The sequence below is a fragment of the Ascidiella aspersa genome, chromosome 3 (assembly GCF_963924565.1).
Source record: "Ascidiella aspersa chromosome 3, kaAscAspe10.2, whole genome shotgun sequence".
Classification (NCBI taxonomy): domain Eukaryota; kingdom Metazoa; phylum Chordata; class Ascidiacea; order Phlebobranchia; family Ascidiidae; genus Ascidiella; species Ascidiella aspersa.
Window position 1 is genome coordinate 24,633,384 of NC_139449.1, and position 10,418 is coordinate 24,643,801.

The following is a 10,418-nucleotide window of genomic DNA, read 5'->3' on the forward strand; positions in this document are numbered from 1 at the left end:
GGGTCGCCTAAAATTATTGTGGGGTCCCCATAACTCACCATATTCCATCTATTTTAGTACGATTTATGCCTCTGTCCGACTCTTATGTAATTTTGTTTTGAACTACAAAACTTCCTAAAGGCAATCTTTTTGGTTCACATATTTAAGCCACAGTTCTCAGGAATTGTTTATACATTACGCATGTTCGCTCGTGTTACTTTGTTCCAGAATTATTTGAAATATTTCATTTGTATCTGAAAACAAATGGGGTCGCAATGTAAATTCTGATTTAATGTTATGTAAATTTGGGTCGCTTATTAAAAAGGTTGGAGGCCACTGACCTAGGTGACGCGCAAAGACCGATCACGCACGACTGCTCAAATTAAAACGAAATCTGGCATATCATTTTGAGTTTTAAAAACGCAAACTATTTGATACCAATGGGCTGGAAACGTAATTGAGAAATGAGCACCATTTTCGCAATGAGACAACAGAGCAGTGCGCAACTCTACCTCCATCTAGCGGACCAAATAAAATAAACATTATTAGTCATCTTTTCTAATGTCTCGAGTACAAGGGCAACCTCTAAAACGCGTTAATAGCGAGTCCCGACCACAGAGTCGATTTGGTTCACACGAAGCGCAAGAGATGTTTGCGTTCGACTTAGAAACCGTTTACGGTCGACATTATTGACCTGTTTTTTCGGCTTTGCTTAAAAACAAAAACCTATTTTTGGAACAGCGAAATTGTAACGAGAAGTCGGGGTAACATTTAAGGCAATGACAGATGATACGGCGGGTCAATAATCATACAAACTAACTTGAATGTAAATTGTGTAAAGTGTAAATCATATTGTGAGTACAAACCCGATGTCGCTCGTTTCTTTGAAAAATATATTTTGTGGTTTTACGAAAATTTGCTATAAATAAACATATGCAGTTGGCCTACTACGCCTTGGAGAGTAACCTAACAACTTCGTGATTGCTCGTATATTTAATAAGGTGAACATTGCTTAACTTTTGCGTAAAACGATCCTCACCTTCAGTGGAACACATTGCTTAGTTTCATGAGAAACATTTTTTACTTCAACGAAACACAATGCACTGCATAACTTGCACAACGGAAAACTGTTCTTAACTTAAACTAAACATGTTGATTAACTGTACCAGAAAACTATCTCTAACTTTAACGATTCTTAACTATAAAGGGCGCGCTGCTCGAATTCATCCGAAAACGATGTATAAACTTAATGTAACACGATGCTTGACTTCAAGTTATTTCTTGTTCGCATTCCATGAAATACGACCACCAAACAAAAGCATTCCGCGGTTTCGACATGGGTGTTTCAGGCTAACCGCAGTTTTCATCTGAGTTTAGACCTTAACGGTTCAGTGGCTTCTTATGCCTGTAATTAATTGCTCGAAACACCGAAATAAAAGCAAACAAGTGTTTTGATATACTACAACCTTACTTTGTCATCTGGAAAAAAAGTTGTTTAGCAATGGACTATACTTATCGATAGTTCTACAATCTCAAAGCAAATCACTATTTTTTAGAAATCTATTGCATAATATATAAATAAATTAGACTACACGCCTTACTTCAACCTTTTTACGTTACGATAGAGAAGTTTACCGCATTTTTTTTGTCTTCCCAAACTAGGTCTACTCATCGACCAAAACCTACACATTACTAACCGCAAATGAAATTGGACGTTGGTCAACTACGAAATTTGACCACGTAGCCAACAACACGGCAACGACAACACACACAAAACCCAACCCCGGTCGACCTTGCCCGGGTAACCATATTGTGACGTCACAATCGGTCGGGGACAAAAAGCACCTCGAGTAGGCAGCGTTGGGGCGTCGCTCGCGTGACAAGGGCGGCGGGATTCGGTGGCACTCTTGTTTCGGCGTGATTGCAATTAAACTGCATCTCGCTTTGTCCTGGTCGAGAGGCGAGAGCTTGGGTTTCGCTTCTCCTGGAAAACTATTCGCTCCGGTAACGAGGCGGATTTGCCTGGAATTCGCGCGTCGCGACGGAATACTTCTGTTACTGTTGTAAGCGAGGTTTGGCTATATTTCGGTCACATTAACTGACGATGATACAAGTTTGTATCGACGTTGATTTACTCAATTTTTTTGGCTTTGGCATTCATTATCAAGCTAGAAAACACTTTCATTACTTTCTAGTAATTAATAATATGTCCAGGGCAGTTGTTTCGGGCCAGGCCGCGGTACCCAAGCTTGACTTAACCTCTAAAAAACCTATAATTAAAGAATGTATTTTAAAATTGCACTTAAGGTAGCTGACGCTCTTTAATTAAAACATGACTAGTAAAACTAAATTCAGAAAAGAATTCGAGGAAAATACTTGATCAGACTATAGACCATTTTAAATGTTGATTTAAATAACTAACCGTTAAGATTCTGAACGAATCAAGTTTCAAATCGATATCCAAACACTCAAAATATATAATAGCCAACTGCGGACTAAATTTCTAACAATTGTGGAGATACCGACTGTTGACTTTCTAATCACTCTCTAAATAAAACTGCATTCAAACATGGCACACGGCCGACCTTCAATCGCCAATAAACGACTTTTAAGTGCGACAACTTGGCTCCAACTCAGTCAACCTTGCGTTTGCACTCACCCACCACCGCGCTCCAGTTTATATCGAAACCTAAAGCGACCGCCTCCGCCGCCAGAAGCCACCGCAGCAGCAGGTAAAGGCAGAAAGGCCACGAAAACAAGCGCCAGGTCACTTCGCCCGGGCCCATACAGAATCAAGTGGCCGCTTCACTATACAACGTTCGCCCCTTTTGACCCGAGAAGTAGCGTCAACGCGCCCGTGACGAGCAACGAAAAGCCACGGACAGCAAGAGCAATAGCGCAGTCAAAAAAGCTGTTGATCGGTCGCGCAATTGAAAACAGATAACCCCGAAACTTGTCGGCGACAAAGGACGTAGGCACTGGACTGTGCCGCTCGCCTGTTGACGGCCAGGCACGGATGGGCGCATCGAAATGCGTTTCCCACGACTATATTATGCTGTGCTTGTGCGCGACCGAGACGCGCATTATTCTATTAGTGCCGACCCGCCAACGGGCGGCGTTCACGATAATTTCTTGCCGTCGAAACACTGCCGGGTTTTGCGACAAATAATTATGCACGGGTGGTGGCATTCGGCGGGTTCTAAAAGGCGGGCCATACAGTTGAAAAGCTTGGCTTTTCTTTCAAGGTTGACTCGATTTTATTTACCGGACACCTTTAATCTGACGCTGGAATATAATGTTCGTATTATAACGACGCGATAAACGATATTTCCCTAGCCGCAGCAACACGACGTCGGGGTAACATAACTGGCGGACATCTGCCTATTTAGAACTTTACTCACAACATTTTACTTTCAAGTGTAGATAAGTTACGGGAAAGGGCAACCTTAAATTGTGATCTAAACACAAAGTAAAGCGATGCCGCTCTCTTCACGTCTTAAAAACAGCTTTACATCAATCACAAAAAGACTGAGTTTCAGAAGATGAAACGGCCAACACAAACTGTAATATATTTACGAGTGAGCGATGCCACTCCCCCTAAGTCACATATCACCTGCTGAAACAGCTTTGCGTCAATCACGAAAGTGCAGAGCTTCGGCAGATTTTGCAGAAGCTTTAACAACGGCGTTACTGTTACTGTTGTGACAACACCTTAAGTAACGTCTTCTCAGGTAAGGGGCCAAACCCAAAATATGGGTGACAAATCACGCGTAAAGGATCTGTGTTTTGACTGTACTTATTGCAGAGGTGCTACAGTGTGTTATTTTGACACTACTAATACCAGTTGACAAGACTACTTAGAAGGTTAGCCTATAAACCTCCGCGTACAGCTTGTCGATGACAAACGCTTGGTACCAATTTCTAAATTTATTTCGTCATAATAGGATGTGCCCGGTCTTTGGAAAGGCATAAACCAGTGGACACTGTTACTTAACCCTAGATAACTTGATTTTCTATTAAATCGATAAATCGGCTTTTGAGACACCATGAAGTTCTTACACAATATTTGACACACATTGATACTACGACTCTAATTCGATAAATAAATAGTGATATGAAATAACAAAACCCGAACCATTTTATATAATAGTCACGTGTTGTCATTGTTTATTAGTTTTTATACCGACGATTAAGTTTACTATCATTACAAAGTTTGGATGGAAATAGTTTTAACAGATTTAGTGCTTCGACCAGAGCTTTTGTAAATTGCGCGACCACTTTAATCAAATACATAAATTTAAGTTTAATTGACATCACGTTATTTGGAACCTGCACAAAGGCTTCGCTAAAATCTAAACAGTCGCAAACTTTTTATTTATTTAATGAAACGATAAAGCTTGTCCCAGCAACGCGCTCAAAAGATTTGCTGCTTTGCGTTCTTGACAAGCACAAATCAATTTCCACTTTTCAATTGTTGCTCCACAATCAAAACAACAAGACACGCGCAGATGCCTACAGTCAAGTCAAAGAACTTGCGCCGGAATTAAATTTGAGACGTTACACCACAGAATACAATCGCCACAATAGCAGGGTCCCTATCTTCAGAAATACCCGTCCTTTTCAAAACCAGTCGCGATCTGAACATAAAGAAGCGTGGTTCTCTTATCAATCTAGGTGTAAAGTGCTCAGTGCGATGTCGCATTTCGGTATAACGTTCTCGGCATAAACATCTTAATGAAATCAATTGCTATAGAAAATTATGGTTATTTTACAAATAGTTAAATAAGTTTAAAAACGTAGATTCAGCAAACAAAGCTGTTGCGGCCAGGGTTCAGCCTGCCTGGCTGACTCATTTCATTCGAATATAGGTGATACCCAAAGCGATTTTTTTGTGAACCGTATTATCAATATACCAATTCTTAAACCTTAGTCCTACACTTTTTTAAATACAAAATATATTTTGCTTCCCTGCTTGTTGCGTTGGTTTTAAACTATGCTCTTCCGTTTCGGAAAGAACTGAGCAAGTCGCACTTGTAGTTCTGAATGTTATTCCCGATTCAAAAACATGCCTAAATGGACTGTATTGTAATGCATGCCTAAAGCTTGCTTCTATAGATCTACTGCCTTTGCATTAAATTTAGCGTAAAAACATACTGAAAAAAATACTGAAAAAAGAAAAGAAATTGATTGACATGACCCTCGACATGCAAAAGCAACAACCACGTTCCTAGCTGCCTGTGGTAAGCTCCCAACAAGTCTCCACCTAATATGCGCGATTGGAAATCGAATCAATCCTGAGGCAGCAGAATTCGCTCGCTCCACCTTGTCAGCCGATTCGGACAGGCCGGGGCAAACAAAATTACCGTCGCGGGATCCAACGCTATCCAAACAAACCACGTCGGATCGCGCTGCGCGACGCTGAAAAAGGAACCAAACTCAACAAATTCAGCTGCACCTAGCAGAGCTCGGCGACCACCAACCTCCGTTCTGGGCGTCTCCCGTGTTCACACCTAAGAGCCCAGGGTCAATAGGCTCGTCGCAAATGACCGTTTGATTACACACCGTGCCTCGACCGACGGCGCGCCTTATGCGGCAATGTGTACGCTGCTACGAGGAATTCTTTGCATTGTTTATCAGTCGCCTGGCCGCCCAATCTTTTCTGTCGCCTTCCCTAAAAGCCGCGTCCGGGCGGTGCGTGCGATTTTATTGTGCTGCTGCTGTCTGTCGCCGCTGCGACGAAGGAAACCGCGGGATCAAATCCACGCTTGCTTGCTAGCGGCGAGAATTTCCCCGTCAATTGGCATCGGCAATAGAAAACAGAGGAAGTACCCCTAAACCAAATAGTTAAAGAAATACGTATCACTTCCAGAGCTGGCCAACGGCTTATCCCTTTCAGTATCTTTCCAGCACCATTTCATAACTTAAAAAAGCCTTTATAGTTTTCTTATAACTTAGCTGCCCACTTCGATCAATTAGTCTTATTTTTTTGCATATATTTATCGGTAAAGTGCCATAAAAGCTCCGAAGTGTCAGAGTTTTTGAAATATAAAACCCTAAAATCGTTACACAAGTGACCTCACTCATATATTCAAGCGTTTCCGCCATTCCATCCTATATCACCTTAGGTATCGATCATTATAAATCGTATCTCAAAATGGGAACGACTCAGAACCGGCCTGTGGTAAGCTTGTAAACAACCCATCATTTAAACGCGATGCGACCGATGCGTCATCCTTTAACTGTCGCTGTAAATGCGATTGCTGCTGTAAAGAGATACGACAATTTCGTCCAATAATGCCCAAAGCGACGCTGTTGTCAACGCTTTGTTTATTTATTTTTCTCTGTAACCACATATGCGTGTCCAACTGTCCATGCAACTGGTAGAATGGGATGACTACATCTGCTAATAGTTGGGGATGACTACATCTGCTAAAACACTTACAGCTTATAATCTTTATAATCTTTTATTTTTGGGGTATACTGACGAAGATTTACGCGCTCAACATAAATAATAGTTTCAAATGTACGTCATAATATAGCAGATGCGCACCCTGTCGTAAATCTTACTTTTGTTGCACTTTGTCTAGTACTAACATTGCCCTGCAATGTACGACGGGCGATTTATGATTGCAGAGGTGCATGGGTGACTGTGTGTCTCACTGGACCAACTGCTTGTCAGTGGGTTTTAACAGCAACGACGGCAAGACACAACAGATCGATGCGTGTCCTTTCTATCGATGTCGCAAAAGGCCAACTCCAGTCAAAAACAAAAAGATGGAAATCGCCCCGAGGTCTGATATCGATTAAAGAGATCTCTTTCCGTCAAAGCAATTTAAAAAGATAGGCCAGCATTCCATCGAAGAAATTAACGTCTAAGACGCGGATTACGTTTCCAAACTAAACCGGGTAAAGATGCTTTTGTTGACGTTGTTGCGGATGTTTTGCAAAAACGAGTGCAATAGGCTATACCGTGCAACTTCCACTGCCTCCTGTAAAACGTAAGAGATCATAAATTTTAGGCTCGCTTTTCTGCTGACGCTGAACGCCAGCGAAAGGACGTAAGCGGACACTACAGAAGGCTCATAAAAAATTAAAATACAGCTTCGCCTTTCAGTTAAGAACGGTTTGTAGGCGGTATTGCTTAGCCTCGCATATTAGCATTGTTTGTCACCATTTACATGAACTTATCTACCACTTCCGAGGCCACTTGTCCTTATCAGCACTCGAAAGAATTCTTTGCAAAACGAATTATGTTTAATCGACACACAAACGGCTGCGATTACAGTTTCCTCAATCTACCGACTGTTACGTGTCTTAATTGAGAATCCTACATTCTACTCACAAACGCTTATCTCTTAATTTGATCATAAATTAATCTAAAATACGTCGATAAGTATTTGAAGCAAAATTGCAGCAGTAACCATTTTAATACTTTTCGCTTTGCTATTTTACATGCCAGTCAAACGCACAAATTACACAGCAAAGCCTGAAACCTAGCTAGACTGAAATTAAAGTAACAGGTGCGTTTTAATCCACATTATCATATGCGTTGTATTCTACGAAGGGCTGCATTCCTGGATGGTAGAGTTAATTGTCATGTAACTTTGGATAAACCTATTGCAAAACATTTACTTAATAAACGGCTGACATAACTTTCGACTACCTGTTGCAACTAAAAATTGTAGACTAACCCTTTATTTACCAACAAATTCTGTTTGCTATTTGCCGCTAAATATTGTTCTCATCGAAACTTTCAGCAGTGGCGAAGAAACCTACACAGTCGATATCAAAAAACAGTAAACAGCACCTTACTGCGTGCGGACAACACACGGTTCCTCTTTGACCTGCAAGATTCACTATACAAAGGCGCGCCCGCCCGCCTCCCTGGCTGACTGGACTAAACACACACACGTGGATAGACTACAAAGAAGGGAAAGCGCGCGGCGACGTCCGCTCGGAAACATATATTTTACGTTCGTCTCGAAAAACGCACCTACTCGAATAGGCCGCGGAGGGTCAATAGAAAGCCAACTTATTTTTCAGCGGGCGGCGTTTGAATGTCCTTTTCCGAGTCGCCAGACATCGCGTAAGTGAAAAGCAGCTGTGTCCACCGATTGCTGTTAGGGGCACAGAAGAGGGCGTACCATCTCCACCCCATACGGCAGACACATTTTAAACTTTTCAGGTAAAAATACGCAAACCTAAATGCCCTCGCGAACAATATAGGTTTGCAATTGAACCACTGGCTGCGATGCTACAAATTTCATTTAGAACTGAGTTAAACTAAGTCATAAATGTATAAACAATGCATGAGTGTCGCATGTCACATTCTGCGTACATCTTAGTTCTAATTCAACTGGTCTAAACACCAGTTTAAACGCTTCTTTATGATGGTGTGCGATGGAACTCAACGTTCTTGGATGAATAAACAATGCGAGTATAGGAATCGCGCGAGATACGATTCGAGTCAACTCGAGCGGCTCGCACTTAATAAAACGACCGTCGCTCGTAAAACACGCGCATCACATAAAACGCTGATCGTTTATTTTCTCTCTCCGTGTCTCTCTCCCTCTAAAGCGCCCCCTTACCACCGTCTGTCGACGATTGACGCCCGGACAGCTCGCGTGACTGAATATGTGACGACACAATGCGATCGGACGCGCGTGAAGTTTCCAACGAGCAAACCCAGACCTTCTTCCGCGGTTCTCACACGTCCTCGAAGAGGTTTATTACGGCTCCGTTCCGAATAGCGTCGCGTTTAGGACGGGATTAGCGCGCGCCACTCTGGACAGGAAGCGTCGGTCTCGTCCGAATTTGGTCCAACCTGTACTTAGATCTGGACCGGCGTCCGCTCGGACCGATTTTCTGCCGCAACTTGCACCTGAAATCGAAACTCTCCCGTCCTTCCCCGGCAGGGAAATCGTCACGTTTCCTGGCTGCTGTTTGAGTTATAGGTAAATGCTATTTCGACTAAACATAAAATTTGCCATTGGTACCGGACCTTTGTTGGGTAGTGAAAGTAAACAATCCATTTTTCTATTGGGTAGTAAAAATAGACAACTTGATTCCAAGCAATGTCTATTGGCCTGGTTTATTGAAGCAAAAATGATACAAAATAGCATAGACAATTCGTAAAAAGTGTAGGGCAAAGCTAACATTTTTTCCTTGATACTACACATAAATTGACACCAGTTTAGACACGTGGCTATGCTTGATGAATATTCAGACGCTATTCATCGGCACGCACTCGAAATCTGCAGTGAACAAACACATTTTTCCCAAATTTCAGTGGACAATATTCGCTGTGCATCAACCTGCAGTAAGACTAACTTTGAGGTCGATCTCCGAGACGCTACTTGACTTATCAACTGCGCGACTTGGAAGCGATTACCATCTGCAGAGCCGCACTGCCGGGTCATTACGCTTACCACATTACACGACTCCAGACTGTCAAACTACTAGTCGAAACGCGTGTAACCCTATATTGGATGCTCGACGGCGGCACGACACAGAAGAAGTCTCCTTTCGTCACGCCGCAGCTGGAGCGATAATGTGTTTCCCGTATCGCCTTGGATCTGTCACTTGTGTGGTAACCACTATAAACCAGCCCTTGCATACGAAACCCAGAGAGGGCCACACAATCCCCGCATTGAAAATTTGGTCCCTGGAATTTGAATGGCCATTTGGTTTGTGTTATAGGCCGAATGGGGCAGACCCAGAAGGGCACGTGGTCATGAGACCAGCCCAAAACTGTTTTTTGCCTATTTTAACCACCTAAATGTTTTTTTAAGGTATGTTTGTCTTAGGGCATTTTGTGTTTGTTTAGCTGGAAGGCACCGTGCGTCTCATCGCACCTTTTGAATTAAAAAGTTCCAACATAATTTGTGACGTAACGTTTTGACGAAACTTTGTGAAGTCATCCCTGAAATTTTTTTATGACTTTCAACAAAATATCGGGATACGCCCCTGTCGGTCGGTGGACCTACAATTACATATTTCTAAAAGGCAATGATGTTTTTCTAACCCTTTGTCTATTTAAGAAGGTTATTAAAAACAAAGTTCAACACCTTTCCATGGTGCTATTTTAGAATCTTTAAAAATAGGTGGAAAAACGGAGCCGTCTACTTTGCGAAGAGGCCGTGTAAACTGTCCAAGTCACACAAGTCTCGACGAGATAGCTTCAAAGTTAAGTGCTTTAACCTGTTGCTAAACAGGAAACGCGACCGAAACAGTTTTCGACGCTGAGGTTTGCGTTTTTCACGCTTGCGACAGCGATGAAAGTTGTAGCGACCGGATTGACCCTTTTCGGCGGATAAAAGTAAACCGCAAACTCGAAAGTAAGTCGAATTGTTTGGGGTTGCAAGCGCGCAGTTCCTGTGATTACCTAGTTAAAACTGAGTGCGGCTCTATTAAAGCAACTTTCTAAAAACAAAGTCCTT